Here is a 23938-nt window from a genome sequence, read left to right as displayed (position 1 = left end):
TAAAGAGTGTCAGAGGGTGCTTTGTAGGTTGCTTACAAAGTCCAGAATGTTAGTTCCTGGAGAAGGCGTAAACCCCTCCTATTGCTGCTTCACCAACTGTAATGGCCCCTTAACCTCGTGGCCATACACAAGTTCAAATGGAGAAAACCCTAAACTGGGATGTGGCACAGCCCTGTAGGCAAACAGCAACTGCTGCAACACTAGCTCCCAATTATTGGAGTGTTCGTTGACGAATTTACGTATCATAGCCCCCAACGTTCCATTAAACCTTTCCACCATGCCATTGGTTTGATGGTGGTACGGGGTGGCAACCAAGTGGTTCACCCCATGAGTTTCCCACAGTTTTTGCATGGTCCCTGTCAGGAAATTAGTTAAATTGGAAAAGCTGGGAGTGAATATGAAAGTTGTAAGGTGGATAAGGAACTGGTTAAAGGGGAGACTCCAGAGGGTCGTATTGAAAGGTGAACTGTCGGACTGGAAGGAGGTCACCAGTGGAGTCCCTCAAGGATCGGTTTTGAGACCGATCTTATTTAACCTTTTTATTACTGACCTTGGCACAAAGAGCGGGAATGTGCTAATAAAGTTTGCGGATGACACGAAGCTGGGGGGTATTGCTAACACGGAGAAGGACAGGGATACTATTCAGGAAGATCTGAACCACCTTGTAAACTGGAGTAATAGAAATAGGATGAAATACAATAGTGAAAAGTGCAAGGTCATGCATTTAGGAATTAATAATAAGAATTTTGGATATACGTTGGGGGCGCATCAGTTGGAAGCGACGGAGGAAGAGAAGGACCTTGGGGTACTGGTTGATAGCAGGATGACTATGTCGCCAATGTGATACGGCTGTTAAAAAAGCAAATGCGATTTTGGGATGCATCAGGCGGGGTATTTCCTGCAAGGATAAGGATGTGTTAGTACCGTTGTATACGGCGTTGGTGAGACCCCATCTGGAATACTGTGTGCAGTTCTGGTGTCCCATGTTCAAGAAGGATGAATTCAAACTGGAACAGGTTCAGAGACGGGCTACGAGGATGATCCGAGGAATGGAAAAACTGCCTTATGAAAGGAGACTCAAAGAGCTTGGCTTGTTTAGCCTGGCCAAAAGAAGGCTGAGGGGGGATATGCTCGCCCTATATAAATATATCAAGGGGGTTAACGTTAGGGAGGGAGAGGAATTATTTAAGTTTAGTACTAATGTAGCCACGAGGACGAATGGGTATAAACTGGATATTAGGAAGTTTAGACTTGAAATTAGACGAAGGTTTCTGACCATTAGGGGAGTGAAGTTCTGGAATAGCCTTCCGAGGGAAGTAGTAGGGGCAAAAGACTTTCCTGGCTTTAAGACAAAGCTTGATAAGTATATGGAGGGGATGTTATGATAGAATCGTTAATTTGGGCAATTCATCTTGAATTACCACCAGACAGGTCTGCTCAATGGTCTGCGGCGAGATGTTGCATGCGATGGGTACTGAGTTGCTGCAGAGAATTCCTTCTTGGGTGCTAGCTGGTGACTCTTGCCCACATGCTCAGGGTTTAGCTGATCGCCATATTTGGGGTCGGGAAGGAATTTTCCTCCAGGGCGGATTGGCAGGTGCCCTGGAGGTTTTTCGCCTTCCCCTGCAGCGTGGGGCACGGGTCGCTTGCTGGTGGTGTCTCTGCAGCTTGAGGTCTTCAAACCATTTTTGAGGATTTCAATAACTCGGTCCTGGGATAGGGGTTGTTATAAAATTGGATGGGTGGGGTTCTGTGGCCTGCCTTGTGCAGGAGGTCAGACTAGATGATCAGATTGGTCCCTTCTGACCTATGAGTCTATGAGTCTATGAGTCTATGAAATTAGATCCTGAATCTGTAAGGATGTCGGAGGGCCAACCTACCCTGGCAAAAATGTCTGTTAGGGCCTGACACACAGCGTTAGCCCTGGTGTTGCCTAGAGCTACTGCTTCCGGCCATCGGGTAGCAAAGTCCACGAAAGTCAGTACGTACTGCTTTCCTCTGGGCGTCTTTTTTGGGAAAGGACCCAGAATATCCACAGCTACTCGCTGAAATGGGACCTCAATTATGGGGAGTGGCTGGAGAGGGGCCTTGATCTGGTCTTGGGGCTTTCCCACTCTTTGGCATACCTCACAAGACCGGACATACTTGGCAAGGCCTTGCCCATCCCCTCCCAGTGGAAGGACTTCCTCAATCTATCTTTGGTTCTGTTCACCCCAACATGGCCACTGGGATGATCATGGGCTAAGCTTAAGAGCTTCCCCCGGTACTTAGTTGGAACCACCAACTGTTTTTGCGGCTGCCATTCTTCTCGATTGTCACGGAGTCCCCGGGCGATGCTCTGGAACTGCTCCTCACCAAGCCAGGCAGGACTTTGGGGAGCCTCCTCTCCCTTGGAGCAGACTTGTTCAGGACAAGAAGCTCACAAGGCTTCACCTCCTGGGTCTCTCCTTGGAGCATTCAGCATCCTCTGCCCCTCCGTGCGCTTCCCACAGCGAGTCCACCCCAGCGGGGTCCTGGGGAAGCCTCCGGGTTCTGCACCCCCACTTTGCAGTCAGACGTGACTCTCAGCCAGCCAGTAAAACAGAGGTTTATTCGATGACAGGAACAGGGTCTAAAACAGAGCTTGTAGATACAGCGAACCGGACCCCTCGGCTGGGTCCATTCTGGGGGGGCAGTGAGCCAGACCCCCAGGTCTGCCCTCCACCCTTGACCCCAGCCAGCTCCAGACTAACAACCCCTCCCAGCCCCTCCTCTCTCCTCAGCCCCTTTCCCCGGGCCAGGAGGTCACCTGATCCCTTTGTCTCCAACACCTTCAGCTGGCACCTTTGCAGAGGAGGGGCCCAGGCCATCAGTTGCTAGGAGACAGAGTGCCAGGCATTTAGGTGCACTGGCCCTTTGCTCTGCCAGATACTTAAGAACTGCCATGGGGACACTGAGGCACCAACACAGTATTCAGAGAAAACATTAAGCACTTTCCCAGTTCGTCACATCTCTCCCAGCTTTTAAGGTCAGTCCCACCTCCTTGAGGCAGCCCAGCCCCCTCTTCACCTGGGACACCTGTTCCTCCCAGGTCTGGCTAAAGATGCACATGTTGTCAGTGTCTGCCAGGGCCAAGTTCTCCATCGCCCTCTGCTTGTCTAGAATCTCCCCAGGCCTAGGCATGGGGTCGGCATTGGACACTGTGATGGCTTTAAGCTTCTGATAGCCCCCATAAAACCAGATCTTCCTGTCTCCCTTGGGGATCAGCCCCACAGGTGAGGCCCATGGGCTGTAAAATGGCTGGATCCCATCTAAAGCCAGCATGTTCCTGACCTCTCTCTCCAGGATCTGGGTTGCTTTCCCAATGACTCTGAATGGGGAACACCTGATGGGGAGATTGGCTCCCACCTCAGGGAAGAGATTCCCCCGGGGGTCTTCCCCCTTCTCCATCCAATCCTCCCTCTTCAGGTCCAGGGGTCCCCTCACTCTCCTCCCATCCAGCAGCTCAAATTGGAAGAGCCCTGTGGATTCCTAGGGCACTATCAGCTGCCTCCTGGTTCCCCCCAGTTCTACTTCCCCTTGGGGAGCCCATTCCCGGTACAGGAATCCCTTCTCCTGCAGGACTCTGTCCCTGCAGCCTTCCCCAAGGGGGTTTGCAGCGCTGTGGCCAGCAAGTTCCCTCAGCTTCTCCAAGGAGGGATCCCTCTGCAGCTCGGTCTGGGATTCAGCGGCTGGGGCAGGGAGTGGGACCTGCTCCCTCTTGCTGGCTGGGCCTGGGGTCACAGCCCCCCTGAGCCCTGTCCCTGGTAGCTCCCTCCCTGCTGTGTAATCACTTCCCAGCAGCACGTCTGGACCAGGCAAACCTGTTTGGCAGCTGACCTGCCCTGCCTGGGTGTCCCCCCACTCAGCTGGGGTCTCAGCTCCCCCCGTGCTCAGTGCTGCCCTTGCTGTCCCAGTGGGGACAGGCAGCGAGCTCTCTGCTCTGGTCACAGCATCAGAGCCAGCGTGAGCCCCGTCTCCGGTGTGCAGGGGGGCGGGGAGCATCTCTCCCTCCCACTCAGCCCCAGGGGGCTGGTTACAGGTAGGCAGGTATCCTGAGCCCAGCAGCCCCTCCCCCCTGCCAGCCAGGTTATTTACATTTTCACTGACCATTTCCATCCTAGCCAATTGGTTCCCTGGATTTGAATTCAAACCCTCGGCCGTTACAGGAGCAGGGCCTGGATCCTGTCCCATGAGGAGACAGTCACCCCCCAACAGGGCCTCCCAGCCGATATCCTGGAGAACCCCAACGACCAGCCAGCCCGACCCCTCCTGGGTCTGCATAGGGATCTGGGCCATAGGCAGGGTGAGGGGCTTCACCCCAGGGAACTTCACCCAGGTCCCACAGTCCCTCAGCATCTGGGGCTGCACCACCACAGTTCTCTCTGTCCCAGGGTCTCGCCCCCACAGGCGTGTTTCCCCACTAACCCCTGGGCAGCCCCCTATGTCTCTCTGCTCCACCATCACTAGTCCACGCTGCTGCTGCTTCTCCTGCAGCTTTTCCTCAGGCTCTTGCTTTCTCTCATGGTCCTCTCGCTCTCTCGGGCTCTGTTCCCATCCCATCCGTCTCCAATCTCCTGATGGGGAACCCAATCGTGAAGACCCTTGTCTGATTGGGGACCAGATTCTCGGGAATGCCTGACTGCTGCTCCAGCTGCTCTCAGATCCTCTTGCAGCCCCATCTGGGTCAGGAATCTGCTCCTCAGAGCGGTCCTTCTCCTCCAACTGCATGATTAACTGTGCCTTGTTGAATTTCCCCATGCGTAACCCTCTCTTTGTGCACAGGATCACAATGTCCTTCTTAAGGAGATGGTGATAGGCCATCACTTCATCATTCCCAAGTGGCTCTGGACTCACAGGCCTGTGTGCTCTTGGCTCCCCCATGGTTTCCAGGAAGAACCCCTGGTGTGCCAGCCCTTCTTGTGATCACCACCTCTTTGCCAGGGTCGAGCTGCAGACTCCTCCACCCCTGGGACTGCTCCTGCAATCCCCAGGGGAACCCTGCTACTGCAAAAATCCTTCTCTCTCCCAGGGTCGAGCGGCAAGCTCCTCCGCCCCTGAGACTGCTCGCTGCAGTCCTCAGGGGGACCCCGTTACTCCAACAGTCCTTCTCGCTGGTCACACACTCCCAGAGGTTAACTGCCCCCTGAAACCGTGCCTCTCTGAGCCTTCAGCACACCTGGTCCTCATTATCCCTCCTTTGTTTTACTGCTCCCCAGTCACTTACTGCAAGCAGCGCCATTCATGGGGTGCAGTATGTCCCGCCGCTGCCACCAGTTGTCACGGAGTCCCCGGGCGATGCTCTGGTACTGCTCCCCACCAAGCCAGTCAGGACTTTAGGGAGCCTCCTCTCCCTTGGAGCAGACTTGTTCAGGGCAAGAAGCTCACAAGGCTTCACCTCCTGGGTCTCTCCTTGGAGCATTCAGCATCCTCTGCCCCTCCGTGCGCTTCCCACAGCGAGTCCACCCCAGCGGGGTCCTGGGGAAGCCTCCGGGTTCTGCACCCCCACTTTGCAGTCAGACGTGACTCTCAGCCAGCCAGTAAAACAGAGGTTTATTCGATGACAGGAACAGGGTCTAAAACAGAGCTTGTAGATACAGCGAACCGAACCCCTCGGCTGGGTCCATTCTGGGGGGGCAGTGAGCCAGACCCCCGGGTCTGCCCTCCACCCTTGACCCCAGCCAGCTCCAGACTAACAACCCCTCCCAGCCCCTCCTCTCTCCTCAGCCCCTTTCCCCGGGCCAGGAGGTCACCTGATCTCTTTGTCTCCAACACCTTCAGCTGGCACCTTTGCAGAGGAGGGGCCCAGGCCATCAGTTGCTAGGAGACAGAGTGTCAGGCATTTAGGTGCACTGGCCCTTTGCTCTGCCAGATACTTAAGAACTGCCATGGGGACACTGAGGCACCAACACAGTATTCAGAGAAAACAATAAGAACTTTCCCAGTTCGTCACACCGATGTCCACCAGAAAGAATCTCCTTGTATAAAAGTCCTTGGTCTATAACAAACCGGGATCGATTAGAAGAGCTGAGAGGCGGTGGGGTGCTCCGTGCCGCCACCCAAGCTTTCTGAAGGCTGTCATCTGCTTCCTGCTCAGTCTGGAACTGTTCCCTTGAGGCTGGGGTCACCAGTTCTTCCTCAGACTGGGGACTTGGGCTTGGTCCCTCCGGAAGCGATGTAGGTGATGGGGTTGTTTCCGTTGCTGGTGAACCGCTTTCCACTGGTGCACCTGAGGGTATTTCAGGCTCTGGCTGAGCCTTTTGGGTATGGCTGTCTGTTGCTTCTGCCAGTTCTGGCTCGCTGGCACCCTCTGGTGTTGAGTTTGAAGATGTGGTTGCAATTGCTGGTGCTGGTTGCTGTTCCAGTTCCGGGCCTGGGACTGGAGGTGCTGTGGCTGTTTCAGTGGTAGGCATGGAATCCGGGTCCACTACCTCTGTCTGGGTCTCTGGTAACACAGACGGGGCGTGTGTGCCCATCCATGTGGGCACAAATGATACTGCGAGGTGTGACACTGAGCAGATCAAGAGTGACTACAGGGCTCTGGGAGTACGGGTTAAGGAGTTGGAGCGCAGGTGGTATTCTCTTCGATTCTTCCTGTCGAAGGTAGGGGCCCGGGCAGAGACAGATGCATCGTGGAGGTGAATGCCTGGCTGCGAAGATGGTGTCGCCAGGAAGGCTTTGGCTTCCTCGACCACGGGATGCTATTCGAGGAAGGACTGCTAGGCACAGATGGCGTTCACCTTTCGAGGAGGGGAATGGCCTTATTTGTGCACAGAATGGCTAACCTAGTAAGGAGGGCTTTAAACTAGGTTCGACGGGGACAGGTGAGCAAACCCCACAGGTAAGTGGGGAACAAGACCTGGGAGATGGGTTGGAAACAGGAGGGAGCACGGGCTATAATGGCAGAGAGAAAGGAGGGTCAGGGCAAAGCTGGGAGGCAAGATCAAACCAGTATCTTAGATGCCTATATACAAATGCAAGAAGTATGGGTAATAAGCAGGAAGAACTGGAAGTGCTAATAAATAAATACAACTATGACATTGTTGGCATTACTGAAACTTGGTGGGATAATACACACGACTGGAATGTTGGTGTGGATGGGTATAGTTTGCTCAGGAAGGATAGATGGGGGAAAAAGGGAGGAGGTGTTGCCTTATATATTAAAATGTACACACTTGGACTGAGATGGAGATGGACATAGGAGATGGAAGTGTTGAGAGTCTCTGGGTTAGGCTAAAAGGGGTAAAAAACATGGGTGATGTCGTGCTGGGAGTCTACTACAGGTCACCTAATCAGGTGGAAGAGGTGGATGAGGCTTTTTTCAAACAACTAACAAAATCATCCAAAGCCCAAGATTTGGTGGTGATGGGGGACTTCAACTATCCAGATATATGTTGGGAAAATAACACCGCGGGGCACAGACTATCCAATAAGTTCCTGGACTGCATTGCAGACAACTTTTTATTTCAGAAAGTTGAAAAAGCTACTAGGTAGGAAGCTGTTCTAGACTTGATTTTAACAAATAGGGAGGAACTCGTTGAGAATTTGAAAGTAGAAGGAAGCTTGGGTGAAAGTGATCATGAAATCATAGAGTTTGCAATTCTAAGGAAGGGTAGAAGGGAGTACAGCAAAATAGAGACAATGGATTTCAGGAAGGCGGATTTTGGTAAGCTCAGAGAGCTGATAGGTAAGGTCCCATGGGAATCAAGACTGAGGGGAAAAACAACTGAGGAGAGTTGGCAGTTTTTCAAAGGGACGCTATTAAGGACCCAAAAGCAAGCTATTCCAATGGTTAGGAAAGATAGAAAATGTGGCAAAAGACCAGCTTGGCTTAACCAAGAGATCTTGCGTGACCTACAAAATAAAAAGGCGTCATATAAAAAATGGAAACTAAGTCAGATTACAAAGGACGAATATAGGCAAATAACACAGGAATGCAGAGGCAAGATTAGAAAGGCAAAGGCACAAAATGAGCTCAAACTAGCTATGGGAATAAAGGGAAACAAGAAGACTTTTTATCAATACATTAGAAGCAAGAGGAAGACCAAGGACAGGGTAGGCCCACTGCTCAGTGAGGAGGGGGAAACAGTAACGGGAGACTTGGAAATGGCAGAGATGCTTAATGACTTCTTTGTTTCGGTCTTCACTGAGAAGTCTGAAGGAATGTCTAACACAGTGAATGCTTACGGGAAGAGAGTAGGTTTAGAAGATAAAATAAAAAAAGAGCAAGTAAAAAATCACTTAGAAAAGTTAGATGCCTGCAAGTCACCAGGGCCTGATGAAATGCATCCTAGAATACTCAAGGAGTTAATAGAGGAGGTATCTGAGCCTCTAGCTGTTATCTTTGGGAAATCATGGGAGACGGGGGAGATTCCAGAAGACTGGAAGGGGGCAAATATAGTGCCCACCTATAAAAAGGGAAATAAAAACAACCCAGGAAACTACAGACCAGTTAGTTTAACTTCTGTGCCAGGGAAGATAATGGAGCAAGTAATTAAAGAAATCATCTGCAAACACTTGGAAGGTGGTAAGGTGATAGGGAATAGCCAGCATGGATTTGTAAAGAACAAATAGTGTCAAACTAATCTGATAGCATTCTTTGATAGGATAACGAGCCTTGTGGATAAGGGAGAAGCGGTGGATGTGATATACCTAGACTTTAGTGAGGCATTTGATACGGTCTCGCATGATATTCTTATAGATAAACTAGGAAAGTGCAATTTAGATGGGGCTACTATAAGGTGGGTGCATAACTGGCTGGATAACTGTACTCAGAGAGTAGTTATTAATGGCTCCCAATTCTGCTGGAAAGGTATAACAAGTGGGGTTCCGCAGGGGTCTGTTTTGGGACCGGCTCTGTTCAATATCTTCATCAACGATTTAGATGTTGGCGTAGAAAATACGCTTATTAAGTTTGCAGACGATACCAAACTGGGAGGGATTGCAACTGCTTTGGAGGACAGGGTCAAAATTCAAAATGATCTGGACAAATTGGAGAAATGGTCTGAGGTAAACAGGATGAAGTTCAATAAAGATAAATGCAAAGTGCTCCACTTAGGAAGGAACAATCAATCTCACACATACAGAATGGGAAGAGACTGTCTAGGAAGGAGTATGGCAGAAAGAGATCTAGGGGTCATAGTAGACCACAAGCTTAATATGAGTCAACAGTGTGATACTGTTGCAAAAAAAGCAAACGTGATTCTGGGATGCATTATCAGGTGTGTTGTAAACAAGACACGAGAAGTCATTCTTCCGCTTTACTCTGCGCTGGTTAGGCCTCAACTGGAGTATTGTGTCCAGTTCTGGGCACCGCATTTCAAGAAAGATGTGGAGAAATTGGAGAGGGTCCAGAGAAGAGCAACAAGAATGATTAAAGGTCTTGAGAACATGACCTATGAAGGCAGGCTGAAGGAATTGGGTTTGTTTAGTTTGGAAAAGAGAAGACTGAGAGGGGACATGATAGCAGTTTTCAGGTATCTAAAAGGGTGTCATCAGGAGGAGGGAGAAAACTTGTTCACCTTAGCCTCCAATGATAGAACAAGAAGCAATGGGCTTAAACTGCAGCAAGGAAGATTTAGGTTGGACATTAGGAAAAAGTTCCTAACTGTCAGGGTAGTTAAACACTAGAATAGATTGCCTAGGGAAGTTGTGGAATCTCCATCTCTGGAGATATTTAAGAGTAGGTTAGATAAATGTCTCTTAGGGATGGTCTAGACAGTATTTGGTCCTGCCATGAGGGCAGGGGACTGGACTCGATGACCTCTCGAGGTCCCTTCCAGTCCTAGAGTCTATGAGTCTATGAGTCTGTGGACGGCTCAGGAACAGGAATGGGTCTGGAAGCTTCCCTGGTTTGGCTGCGTGTAACCATTCCCACTCTCTTGGCCCGCTTCACTTGGTTGGCCAAGTCTTCCCCCAGTAGCATGGGGATGGAATAATTGTCATAGACAGCAAAAGTCCACATTCCTGACCAGCCTTTGTACTGGACAGGCAGTTCAGCTGTAGACAAGTCTACAGCTTGTGACATGAAGGGGTAAATTGTCACTTGGGCCTTTGGGTTTGATGAATTTGGGGTCTACGAAGGATTGGTGGATAGCTGACACTTGTGCCCCCGTGTCTCTCCACGCAGTAACCTTCTTTCCGTCCACTCTCAAAATTTCCCTTCGCTCTAAGAGTATTTGAGAGGCATCTAGGCCTGGGGATCTTTCGTGTGATGGTGGTGTAAGGAACTGCACTCGGTTGGCGTTCTTTGGGCAGTTGGCCTTGATATGTCCCAGTTCATTACACTTGAAGCATCTTCCAGCTGAGTGGTCACTGGGTTGAGGTGGGTTACTGGAGACTGGGGAGGTGGAAGAATAGGGTGTCTGTGGCTTTCCTTGGGTTGTAGGAGGGGTCTTGGGTTGCCCTCGGTTGTAGGGTTTATTGTCGGTGTGCCCTCTGGGGTATTCGTTCCCCTTGACAGTAGCTTTCTTGCTTTCTGCCACTTCCATCCATCTGGCTCCAATCTCCCCTGCCTCGGTGAGATTTTTGGGTTTTCCATCTAGTATGTACCGTGTTATGTCCTCAGGAACACCATCCAAGAACTGCTCCATTTGAATGAGGAGGTGCAGTTCATCCATGGATTTAACATTGGTTCCTGATATCCAGGCCTCATAATTCTTTCCAACGTAGTAGGCGTGTTTGGGAAATGACACATCTGGTTTCCACTTTTGGGTTCTGAAACGCCGACGGGCATGATCCGGGGTTATCCCCATTCTTAATCTGGCCTTGTTTTGAAACAGTTTATAATCGTTCATTTTCTCCTTAGGCATTTCAGCTGCCACCTCTGCTAAAGATCCACTGAGCTGTGGCCTCAATTCCACCATGTACTGGTCTTCAGGGATGCTGTACCCAAGACAGGCTTTTTCAAAATTTTCCAAGAAGGCCTCGGTGTCATCACCTGCCTTGTAGGTGGGAAATTTCCTGTGCTGTGGAACAAGTATTGGCGAAGGGTTGTTAGAATTGGCTGTGTTTTGTTGCTTAGCCTTTTCTAATTCCAGGGCCTGCCGGTGGGTTTCCCTCAGGAGTTCCAACTCTCTCTTGTGGGTAGCCTCTTTTCCTCTTTCTCTCAGCTCCATCTCGTGTAGTTTTTTTCCATATCTCGCCTGTGCTCTGCGTCTTCGATTTGTTCCTCGGCCTCCATGTTTGCCTTAGAAGTCATGGTTTCTGTTTTCTTGTGTTGGAGTGCCCTCCGGTGTTTATTGTCTGAACTGCTGGCTCTGTTGTCTCCTAGGGTTTGCCTAGCAACAGTGCCTTTTTTTTTCTAGCTAATCTTTTAAATGTAAAGTAAACCAGAAAAACCACTTTATTTGCATGTGTGTTGTGCTGAGTACTTAACTCTCAATCAGAGTGCTATAGTATAACAAAAGACCCTTAATAGTTCCTTGCTTAATATGCAAGATACTGCCAGGAGAGAACAGAAAAAAAAATTTCTCTCTGGTTACTTTTAAAACCGAACCCTCTCTGCTTAAAAGTCCCTAGCAGAGAAAAGAAAAATATAATATTCCTACTGGCTTCTGGATTCTATCTTTATCCCACCGCTCTGCCACCATGTCATAACATTTCTTCCCAGATCTGGACCTTAGCGTCCAAAATATGGGTGTTAGCATGAAAACCTCCAAGCTTAGTTACCAGCTTGGACCTGGTATCGCTGCCACCAGCTAGGAATTATACAGTGCCTAGCTCACTGTGGTCTCCCCAAAACCTTCCCTTGGGGACCCCCAGACTCAGATTCCTTGAGTCTTACAACAAAGGGAAATAACCCCCTCCCCTTGTTTCCTTGTTACTTCCTCCCAGGCTCCCCTCCCTGGACAACCCTAGGAGATTCCCTGCTTCCAGTCCTGGAAACACAAGTACCGAGAGATCTAATCTCTCTTTCCCCTCACCCAGAGGGTATGCAAAGTCAGGCTTAGTAAATCTAACACAAAGAGATTTTCCCCCTGACTTCTTCCTCCCACCAATTCCCTGGTGAGCTGCAGACTCAATTCCCTGGAGTCTCCACTAAAGAAAAACTCCAACAGGTCTTAAAAAGAAAGCTTTATATAAAAAGAAAGAAAAAAGGACGTTAAAAATAGGCTCTGTATCAAGTTGACACTATATAGGTTCAATTGCTTAAAGGAAAAAAATGAATTAACAGCCTTATCCAAAAAGAATACAATTTAACACATTCCAGCAACTACACACATGTAAATACAAAAGAAAACAATATAACCCTATTGTCTTACTATCCTTGTACTTACAACTTGGAAACAGAAGATTAGAAAGCTGGAGATAGAAAAATCACTCTCAGAGCCGAGAGGGTCAGACCCAAGACAAAGAACAAAGAACTCTTCCCTCAGCTCAGATTTGAAAAAGTCTTGTTTCCTGATTGGTCCTCTGGTCAGGTGTTTCAGGTTACTGGTGTTACCCCTTTACAGGTAAAAGAACATTAACCCTTAGCTATCTGTTTATGACAAGTGTCTCCTGTCCAGCCTGACAGACTCAGCTCAGCCTGTGGCTTCTGGCTCCATGCTGCTACGGGGAGCTCATCTGCGTGCCGAGGCCAAGCCTGGCTGAGATTTACACGCTGTGAGGGCAGGAGGAGCCAACCAGAGGCATGTGATGGATCTGCTAACCAGGGGCCTACAGCTCCCATCAATTCCATACGGTGATGGCAAAGTTCTTAGTTCAGCCTTGTAGCAGTGATGGAGTAAACTGCAGGTTTAAATTAAGTCTCTGTAGTACATCCCGCGCTGGGATGGGTCATTCAGTCCTTTGTTCGGAGCTTCAGTTTGTAGCAAAGTCCCTCCAGAGGTAAGACGCAGGATTGAAGACCAGATGGAGATGAGGCATCAGCCTTATATAGGCACTTCCAGGTGTAAGAACCTCTTTGTTCTTACTGTGGAAAATTACAGTAAAATGGAGTCTGGAATCACATGGGCAAGTTCCTGCACACCCTGCTGAGTCACAAGGCGTATCTGCCTCCTCTCAGTGGGTCAGTTCTGTAGCTGATGGTCCTTAATGGGCCATCAAGCAGGCTGCGCAGAGCTAACACCAACTTGTCTGGAATCTTTCCCAGAAACACAGCACAAATTTGAAATACAAACAGTATAGAGCCAATACTCTTAACTTCAACTACAAAATGATCATAATCATAACCAGCAACCCATAACCTGGTCTTAGACACCTTATATGACCCCTTTTACATAAGATTTGGTGCCACTACAGGACCTTGGTTGCAAACCATGTTCGAGATGGTCCCAGAGTATATCAATAATGTTACACAGGCAAAACCTTCCTTTCAGCCATTCTGATGGATGAGGTTCAGCCCCGTTGGGTCTCCTCAAGAGTGGTGCTGCTGTCGGAGGCGCCCCTCTGCCCTGCTCTCAGCATCACTAACCTCAGTCTCTCTGCACTGCCAGGCCAGGCCAGGCCAGCGCGGTGCCTTGCGGAGGGAGACCCATGGCTGCGCAGCACCGCACTGTGGCCCAAGGCTAGGGTGACCAGATAACCCGATTTTATAGGGACAGTCCCAATTTTGGGGTTTTTTCTTATATAGGCTCCTATTACTGTCCCCTCCCCCCGGTCCCGATTTTTCACTCTTGCTGTCTGGTCAACCTACCCGAGGCCAAGGGCAGTGCAACTGAGGCCATGCTTCAGGTCTCAGTGTAGAGCCATTGCTTCTCTCCCATGGTCCGAAGGAAAGGGACAAAACCTGAGATCACTGGCAGCAGAGGGGGATAGTTATCTCTACCACCTGCGTTCCCCTGTGACTCCACCAAGGTGAGCTTATCCAGAGCCCAGTGGCCATGGCAGGGCATATCCAGGCTGTCCAAAGGGCGTGAACCCCAAGTCGTCCCTTCACGGCAGGACAGCCGCACCGGGGCCTGGTCTTTGTTGACTGTGGCAATGGAATAGGGAACCTAGGGCGTGGCAGGGAGAAAACCGGCCATGCAGGGAGCCGAGGCAGTTTGTGGAGAGAGAACCTCACCCTGTGTGGGCAGATGGGAATGGTGTGACGGGTGGGGAGGGCTGCTCCGCTCTGTGCCCGCCTTCCTCCCCCTCACCAGACACAGGCAGCAGCTCGCCCCAGGGGGAGGAAGATGCCCCTGACTCCCTAGTGCAACCAGGAGCTGTGTCTCAGTGCCCGGAACTGAGCCAAGCCAGACTTCAAACTCTGCCCTGGGTGGGGCTGGGACCGCAGGGGGAGGGACCTCTCTGCCCCGCAGCCTGGGGTTGCATTCACTCCGAGCTCACAGACTGGAGCCACACACGCTGCTTCCTTCACAACCCACTTCAGTCCATGACCCCGGGCTCAGCCACGGTCAGAAACCCCCAGGCTGCCCTCGCTGGGCAAAGGGCTAATCCCTGTTTTTTCTGGGAATGCCCTGCCCCTTTCTGGGATCTCTTGGCCCCTCGTTCTCATGGACGCGACTGGGTGGGGAGGTGGCATTGGCCTCCCTGAGCTTCCATCCACGCCCTGTGACACGTCTTCTTTGCACCTGAGGAACCCCAGGGCAGGTGATCTCCCTTCCCCCATCATCGAAAATCAGGGACTTGGCAAGTGTCCCACAGAAACCTGGGGCCTTTCCTGGGCCTCTCTTCCTTCAGTGTGGCTGGATTAGTCACATGTAACCTGGACTCTGAATGTCCTGCCATGCCCTGGGTTCCCTATTCCATTGCCCCTGTCCTGGTTCTAACGGTGGGGTTGGGGAAAACTGCATCTGAGTGTGGTTCTTGCCCTGAGGAGACTGCCCCCTGCTCTCAACCTGAACTCCGACCACGGGTGGTTTTCGTCTGGTGAGGAGGCTGAAATCACCAGTGTGGGAAAAATCTGAGCAAAGTTGCAAGCTGAACTAAAGCCCTGTACTGCCCAGAGGCATAGCTTAGATGCAGCAGGAAAGAGACCCAAGAAACCATCCCAGTGGGATTTTACCCCAAGTTCCTCACTAAGCTGGGAACAGGCAGGAGACATTTCAAGTCAGGTGGGGATTTTCCCCAACAATTCTAAGTGCCCGAGAAGCTGGAAAATGGGAAGTGCCACCTCAGTGCCAGGCTCCTAGACCCGTCTCCCCGCGATAGCGCCGCTAACCAGACACTGTCGCAGCCACAGGGCGAGGCTGCAGAGGTTTCTCTCTCACTTCACTTCCTGCTAGAGGGTCTCATGGGAGCAGCCAGGCATGGATCTGCTCAGGGAAAGCACGTGCTGCACTCACGTGTCAGCCATGGGCTGGGGAGCAGCTCGAGCTCCCCAAAGCACAGCAGCTGTTACACGTCACTCGTGATGGGCCTTGGCTGAGCACAGAGCTGGTGGCCATGCTGAAATCCTGCCAGATGAAACTCGGTGCCCTAGTTACTGGCCTGGCTGTCTGGCCCGGAGGACGAGTGTGCAATGTATGCAAATCCTGCCAGCCTGGGTGTGGTTTCAGTTTGAAATGGCTGAGAGGGTGGAATAGTGCTGCCATATGCTGGGAACAGGTTGGCGTAGGGTTGGAGCCTCATTCCTCACTCACCCTTCTGCTGGTGGGCGGGGAGCGCAGCCATGAAAACAAGGAAGCTCTAAGAAGAGGCGGCCAGTCAATGAGATGTTTATCTCGGTTCCATTGGCTTCATCTACTGTCCCTCCTCAGGCGAGCCAGTCGTCACTGTGATGCTGGCAGACCCAAGTCTGCAGTATATGGGCCCAATCTTGTGATGCTGAGGAGACTGGAGGGAAGCAGCACCAGTCCCTAAATAAATGAATCTGCCCCATTCCAGGACAGTTTGTGGATCCTCCCCCACACATGAGCACTAGGGCTAAGCCACTGGAGAAAGTCTCTGATTCTATGCCCCAAGGGGCCAGCCAGGGCCCCCAGAGAGGAGCACACGGGGTCCGATGGGCCGAGGCAGCACATGGGAGCCTGTAACACAGTATCAGAGGGGTAGCCGTGTTAGTCTGGATTTGTAAAAAGCAACAAAGAGTCCTGTGGCACCTTATAGACTAACAGACGTTTTGGAGCCTGAGCTTTCGTGGGTGAATACACACCTGTGTCTGACGACGTGGGTGTTCACTCACGAGAGCTCCTGCTCCAATACGTCTGTTAGTCTGTAAGGTGCCACAGGGCTCTCTGTGACACAGAGGTTCATGAGTGGTTCACAGTCCAGGGAACATGAGCAATGCTGAACTTCCCCTAATTCCGACAGAATTTTACTCCTGTGGCAGAAGCCTGCAGGACGGTTCAGAAGCATATAAAAGCCATCACAATATAAGGGTCTAAATGAACTGAATGAATTCTCCCCTGACAGCTAGCTGGGAGAGGGGGAGACTTCCAGAGCAAACTGTATTTACACGAACACACCTACTCTGCCATGATATCCAGCAGCCAGAGCGTGCTGCTCACAGTCCTCCACTTACAAATCCCTTTAGGACTGAATGCAGGAGGAGTGAAATGCTGTTACCAATGTTGTTGGCATTATTGTATGAACAGAGGGAAGCAGAACTGGGCTTAATGTGTTCCAAATGAGGGGGTCACCTCAGCAAAAAGGGCCTCGTTAAGCCAGGGGCTCGAATGCCAGAGCCCTGTGAAAGTAAGAGGGGAGAGGACAGGTATCCTAGCCAGAGGGTGTGGCTCCTTCCCCAAGTGTTCTCCCTTGACTGGTTTAACCTGTTCCCCTTACCTGTTCAAAGAAAGAGCTAAATAGGCTCCATTAGGAGCCTCTTTTATTTTAAATGCTCAATCAGAGCTGAAATCAGTTGTGGTAGGACTGTGTTTCTGCTCAGCTTGAAAAGAGCTGAAAATTATGAAGAAACTGATGTGCAGAGGTCACAGCTGAAAGGCAGGTGACTGGCAGGCAGCTGGTGAACGAGTGGCCAGCAGGGCGGCTGGCAGAGAGGTGCGGTGAACAAGTGCCCCAGCAGCGGAGCATGTAAGGTGCCTTTTTACTCTCCTCCACCCAGGGTGGGAGATGAACTCTGCAGATGAACCTCTGAACTCTGGGGCTGCACTGGCCAAGGACAGCAACTGTGAGTGGGGTGCAGAAAGGGACGGGCACGTGAAAGGGACTGTTGAGTTGCTGGACTTAAGAACCTGAGGGGAAAAGGACACTGCCCACCCTACTTGGGGGTGGGTCTTTTGCTCATGGTTTACGTTTATGAGCCCCGTTTGTGGTGTTTCCTCAAATTCATGCCGAGTTACTTCCCTCCTTTTAGTGAAAGTTTCTTTTCTACACTCAGACTCTGTGCTTGCGAGTGGGGAAGTATGGCCATGCAGAGGCGCTCGGGGTGGTGTGAAATTGTCCCAGGTTGCTGGGTGGGGGCTCGAGCTGGTTCTGTGTTGTAGTGATGGAAAGGATGCCCCAGGTATTGAACCTAGCTCTGGTTGCTGCTGGCTCCACCTGGCAGAAGGATCACATAATCACTGCTCCGCTCTATAGATCATTTTAAAACAAATTCTGTAGAATCTGTTGGCTTCATCCTGGCTCAGCTCCTCAAGGCCCAAACAGACAGAGTGGGGGAGATGCCAGGGGAAGAACGGGCCCTGCAGCACCCCGTGACGAGGCCAGAGGGAGAGTCGAAGGTTGCTGGGAGCCCTTCCCCGTGAAGACACTTGCAGGAGGGAATGCCTGTCGAAAGAAGCAGGGAGGCCTGGAGAACTAAGAGAATTAACCTAAAATTCCCCAGACTGCAGGTGCCAATCTCCGGCAGCTGCCCCTAGATCCCAGCTTGTTGATGTTTTGTTCCTGGATGCAACTGAGTATTTGTACTGACTTGTGACTGCAGGTTTAATGCCTCTGGGAGCCCAGTGAGAGAGCAGCTCTGCAGGCTCTGCCATGGGATGGATTCCCCTGGCAGGGAGTGGGAATGGTGGAATCAGGATTCCACTGGAGAGGACAGTCTCAGCCCTGGCTCCACGTGCTCAGAGGAGGTGGCAGTGAGAGTTTTCACATCTTACAGCATCTAACCCTGGAGTGGGCCAGGGCTCAGTCGCACCTCACTCAACAGCCTCCCTACTGCCCTCAGGAGCCTGCTTGGGATGGTTACAAAGGCTATCATGTTTTGGGTGCAACCCAGCCCAGTGGAGGGTTGTGTCACTGCCTGCCCTCTAGTCCTGGACCTGAAATGCTCTGCTGGTGCGGTTCACAGCCCAGACACCGACAGCCAGCTGACAGGCATGCAGGTTCCTGTCTGCTGTGAAGCCCTGGGGCAGCACTCTGCCTCCAGCAGCCTGCCTACAGTGGTCTGCACCAGCCTGGGTTACCTTGCAGAGGCGACCCCAGCACACTTCCAGGCCCAGCAATTTCCCAAAGCCGCCTGCCCTGAGCTGTCCAGCCCCTCTGGAGCACACAGAGACACAATCCCATTTGTTTGCTCCTTTACAGAGAAAAAAGCACATTACAGCTTAGTAACTTTACGTCTACGCCCTTCCCTTCAAGCACAGCACTGAGCTGGTTTCCTGTAAGACTAAAACAAATGTATTAACAGAAGGACATAGGAGAAGGAATAAAGTTGCAAAGGGTCATCAACAGACAGACAGTAAGAATACGCTGTCTAGTGGATAAGCCTTAACTAAGCAAGCATCAGCCTTGGTTCAAGGCACATTTCTTACCAACTTTTCCTTTCCAGTCATGGCTGACTCTCCATCAGGACCTTCCACCGCAGTGCAAGGTCTGGTTTCTCTTGTCTTTCTAAGTGAAAGAGCTTTGCCTAAGCAGCTTTCTCACGTATATTATCAGTTCCCAGAGACTTCAATCTCCTTGGCTGAAAGACCCTGCTGCTTTGTATGTAAATTGGATCTTATTTTGCTGACACCTTGTCTCGCAGTCCCAGGGCGATGCTCTGGAACTGCTCCTCACCAAGCCAGTCAGGACTTTGGGGAGCCTCCTCTCCCTTGGAGCAGACTGTCTCCAGGGCGAGAAGCTCACATGGCTTCACCTCCTGGGTCTCTCCTTGGAGCATTGAGCATCCTCTGCCCTCCATGCGCTTCCCACAGCGAGTCCACCCAGGCAGGGTCCTGGGGAAGCCAGAAGGTCCTGCACCCCCACTTTGCAGTCAGACATGACTCTCAACCAGCCAGTAAAACAGAGGTTTATTCGATGACAGGAACATGGTCTAAAACAGAGCTTGTAGGTACAGAGAACGGGACCCCTCAGCCAGGTCCATTCTGGGGCCCAGCGAGGCAGACAACCCCATCTACCCTCACTTCCCATCCCCAGCCAGCTCCAAACTGCCAAACCTCCTCCAGCCCCTCCTCTCTGGCCTTTGTCTCTTTCCCGGGCCAGGAGGTCACCTGACCTCTTTGTTCACCTTTTGCTATCACCTTGCAGGGGGAAGGGCCTTGGCCATTTGTTGTCAGGAGACAGAGTGTCAGTGATTTATGCACACTGGCCTTATCCCACCACCTAGAGACTTAAGACGTGCATAGGGGAAACTGAGGCATCCACATAGTATTAGGGGAAACATTAAGAACAGTCCCACTTTGTCACACAACTTGCTTAGTTTCACTGCAGACAGACTGTCTTCCCTCCTGGCTGGGAGAGAACCCGTTTATCAACTCTCCTGAGCTTTCTGGTTCAATCAATTTCTAATCACAGACTGTAAAGCATCATGACAGTGAGTATCCATGATTCCTCCTATGGTGCTAATACAGACATTTCACAATGATTTTAATTACCAGCCTGTCATTAATTTTCATAAATGTCCTTCCTTGATACACTTTTCTACCACAGTAATGTTGGGTACAATCAGTTGATTCGATTGCTTATCTTGTCAGGTTCAGATACCCTGGGTATGGCTATACTTGCAGCTGTACAGCGCTGGGAGTTAAAGCTGTCTTCGTACAGCTGTGTAGGGAAAGCGCTGCAGTGTGGCCACACTGACAGCTACCAGCGCTGCAGTGTGGCCACATTTGCAGTGCTGTTGGGAGTGGTGCATTATGGGCAGCTATCCCACAGAGCACCTCGTCCCATTTTGGCACCGTGGGTTGTGGGAAGGGGACGGAAGGGTGCGGGTCATTCCGCTTCTTGTCCCAATGCCCCGTGGTGCATCGCTTCACATCCAAGCAGTCTCTATTTTTCCATCCACGTTTGGCGCCATTGTGAGTCTCCCAAAGGTTTCTGTGCAGCATGATTTTTGTGAGAAATGGAGCCCGAGCTGCTGAGGACTTTGCTGATGAGTGTTGCCAGCACATCATGTTTGGCAGTTGAGCTATTCCTTCAGCTCCAAAGTGACAGTGAGGAGTCCGAAGATGATATCGAGTTGCCTGACGCATATGACACTAAATTGCTTGTGGCATTCATGGAAATGCTCAGCACTGTGGAACGCCGCTTTTGGGCTCGGGAAACAAGCAGTGAGAGGTGGGATCACATCGTCATGGAAGTCTGGGATGACAAGCAGTGGCTGCAGAACTTTTGGATGAGAAAAGCCACTTTCACGGGACTGCGTGCTGAGCTCGCCCCTACCCTGCGGCGCAAGGACATGAGATTCAGAGCTGCCTTGCCAGTGGAGAAGCGGGTGGCTATTGCAATCTGGAAGCTGGCAACTCCAGACAGCTACCGATCAGTCGCGAACCAGTTTGGAGTGGGAAAGTCGACTGTTGGAATCGTGTTGATTCAAGTTTGCTGGGCCATTAATCTTATCCTGCTAAGAAGAACCGTGGCTCTGGGAAACGGGCAGGACATTCTGGATGGTGTGACAAAGTTCCTCCTCTACCTTGGTGGTCCTGCGCTTATTGGCAGATTTGCTCACCTCAGTGAACTTCCCCACAGTCTGGATCAACTCCTCCTGTGTCTGATCAGGAGTTGGGAGGTTTGGGGGGAACCCGGGACCCCCTCTACTCCGGGTTCCAGCCCAGGGCCCTGTGGATTGCAGCTGTCTAGAGTGCCTCCTGTAACAGCTGCATGGCAGCTACACTCCCTGGGCTACTTCCCCATGGCCTCCTCCAAACACCTTCTTTATCCTCACCACAGGACCTTTCTCCTGGTGTCTGATAACGCTTGTACTCCTTAGTTCTCCAGCAGCACGGCCTCTCACTCTCAGCTCCTTGTGTCTCTTGCTCCCAGCTCCTCACACACACTTCCTCTCCTCTGGCTCCTCCTCACCTGACTGGAGTGAGCTCCTTTTTAAACCCAGGTGCCCTGATTAGCCTGCCTTGATTGGCTGCAGGTGATCTAATCAGCCTGTCTGTCTTAATTGGTTCTAGCAGGTTCCTGATTACTCTAGTGCAGCCTCTGCTCTGGTCACTCAGGGAACAGAAAACTACTCACCCAGTGACCAGTATATTTGCCCTCTACCAGACTCCTGTACCACACTGGCCTGGGTCTGTCACAATGGCTTTGCACAAATGGGTTTCCCTAACTGTGGAGGGGCGATAGATGGGACGCATATTCCTATTCTGGCACCACCCCACCTGGCATGCGAGTACGTTAATCGGAAGGGGTATTTCTCTATGGTTCTCCAGGTGCTTGTGGATCACCATGGGCGTTTCATTGACATTTACACAGGCTAGCCTGGAAAGGTGCATGATGCACACATCTTTCAGATCAGTGGCCTGTTCAGGAAGATGCAGGCCGGGACTTTTTTCCCAGACCGGAAGATCACAGTAGGGGACTTCGAAATGCCCATTGTGATCCTTGGAGACCCCGCTTACCCGTTAGTGCCTTGGCTCATGAAACGGTATACAGGGAAGCTTGACAGGAGCAAGGACCGGTTCAACTACAGGCTGAGCCGGTGCAGAATGACTGTGGAGTGTGCTTTTGGCCGTTTAAAAGGGCGCGGGCGATCTCTGTATGGGAAGCTAGACTTGGGGGAAAGCAGCATCCCCGCTGTTATATCCACGTGCTGTACCCTCCATAATATTTGTGAAGGGAAGGGTGAAACATTCAGTCAGGCATGGACCTTCGAGGTTCAACGCCTGGAGGCTGAATTTGCACAGCCAGAGAGCAGGGCTACTAGAGAGGCCCAGCACAGGGCTACAAGGATTAAGGATGCGTTGAGGGAGGAATTTGAGGCTGAAAACCAACAGTAATGTTTGGTGCCTTGCACGGGAGTGAAGTGCAGTGGTTACAACGTTAGTAGGAATCTGCTTTTCCTAAAATGATTTGCAGTGCCTGTTTCTTTCCTAGGCTATGCTATCTTTCACTTTCTGCAATAATAAAGACTGTTTTCAAAGCCAAGAATTCCTTTATTGAAAAGGAAATAACTTTCTTGACAGACACACAACATTTTGGGAACCTAAAAGGGCAGGGAGGTGGGGTGGTGAACTGTTCAGTCACAGGTTTGAATATGTCCTGTCTGGAGTGCTGTGCAATGACTGCTGCACTTCAGGATGGCTATACTGCATGGTGATGGGGGTTGAGTGCAGAGGGTAAGGGTCGTAGTTCTCAGGACTGGTTGGTGAACGTACAGGTGTTGGGGGCAGCTGGTGGTGGTAAGAACCTGGATGCTGGGGAAGGAGGTTTGGAGCTGACATTGGGGCACAACGGAAAGAGCTTTGGGATGGGGCGGGGCCAGCACGGTAGTGCTCTGCCTGCATGGCTACGAGTGATTGGACAGAATCTGCTTGGCGCGCCAGGATGCTTATCAGCTGTTTTGTGCTTTTCTTCTTAGCCGCTGCGTTTCTCTGGCGGATCCTGCTTTCCCTTTCCCTCCAGTCCTGCAGTTTTTTACTCTCTCTGGCAGAGTGATCCACAACTGCTTTCAGCATGTCTTCTTTGCTTTTTTGCAGCTTCTTCCTGAGGTTTTGTAGCCTCTGAGCAGTAGATGATATGAGCAGTCGAGTAGTCAAGGACACTTTTCAAAAGGCAAAAATGGCGACAATTAACAGAGGCTGCACTGTTTATAATCTCACCTAGATAGTTATTCCCACACAGGGAAGGAGTTTACAGCCTTCACTTTAGCATACTTTTCCCATACCAAACAGAGCGCACCTAACCCACAGGAGCCATGAAATGGTGAGTAAGGGGGACTGATTGCTTCAGGGCTGTGCAGGGGTTTCTGTGTGTTGGGGAAAGCAAACTGCTGCAGGGTCATCTACACTGAACAGTCTCCCAACATTTTCCACAGGATTAATCCTGGAAGATATCTCGCTGCTGCGGGTCACCTGGGAAGAGCGGGAGGGTCTTCTACAGCAATGGGGATTCCGCCCTGCCCCTATGCAGCTTACCTGTGTGCAGCAATGGTCCCCCCCCTCGTGGCACAGTGGCTCAGACGCATTAGCCTGTCTGGGACAAGGACCACAGTGGCTCTCCCTATAAACTTGCGCAAGCGCATTGCCCAAGCTCTGGCAGAAATGTTTGAAGAGATTACCGAGGCCGATTACCGCGACGTGATAGACCACATTAATGGGCTATTCCACATCTAGGCATGCATGCAGGCAGCCATAACTCCCGCTCCTCTCCTGAAACATTTGCATCCTGAAAATAAAAGCCACTTACCGGGAACCCGCTCCTCTGCTTGTCCTTCACCAAGTACCGGCTGCTGCGACTGGCTACCTTCCTCCTGGCTTGAGAAGAATTCCTGGCTGCATGCCTCCTGGGACTCCGGGGTGTCTCCCTCCACCCCAGTACCCCCACTCTCGGTTTCCTCCCCCTCCTCCCCCTCTCTCTACTCCTCCTCCTCCTCCTCTCTCCCCCCCGAAGTGTCTATCGTGGTCGTCGAATTGGCAGTGGGGTCACTCCCAAGTATTGCGTCTAGCTCCTTGTAAAAACGGCAGGTCGTGGGGGCAGCACCGGAGCGGCAGTTTTCCTCACGGGTTTTGCAATAGGCACTCCATAGCTCCTTCACTTTAATCCTGCACTGCACCGCGTCCCAGTCATGGCCCCTTTGCAGCATGGCCCTTGAGAACTGCCCATAGGTTATCGTAATTCCTACGGCTGGAGCGCAGCTGGGACTGCACAGCTTCCTCCCCCCAAACACTGATGAGGTCCA

General features: G+C 51.3%; 1 protein-coding gene across 2 annotated transcripts in view; it reads right to left on the bottom strand.

Moving 5' to 3' along the window:
• Positions 1 to 2572: 2572 nt before the first annotated feature.
• LOC127031020 (uncharacterized) overlaps positions 2573 to 23938 on the bottom strand; it is a 217037-nt gene continuing 195671 nt past the window's right edge. Inside the window, exon 3 of one of the 2 annotated variants that reach the window (XM_050917722.1) lies at positions 2573 to 2737. The gene's annotated coding sequence lies outside the window, so the exon portion shown is untranslated. Of the gene's footprint in view, positions 2738 to 5696; positions 5721 to 23938 lie in introns of those variants that run through there. The other variant, XM_050917724.1, reaches the window with a different exon arrangement.

The sequence above is a fragment of the Gopherus flavomarginatus genome, chromosome 11 (assembly GCF_025201925.1).
Source record: "Gopherus flavomarginatus isolate rGopFla2 chromosome 11, rGopFla2.mat.asm, whole genome shotgun sequence".
NCBI lineage: Eukaryota > Metazoa > Chordata > Testudines > Testudinidae > Gopherus > Gopherus flavomarginatus.
Note: the sequence above shows the minus strand (reverse complement) of the source record. Positions and strands in the feature narration are given on the sequence as shown.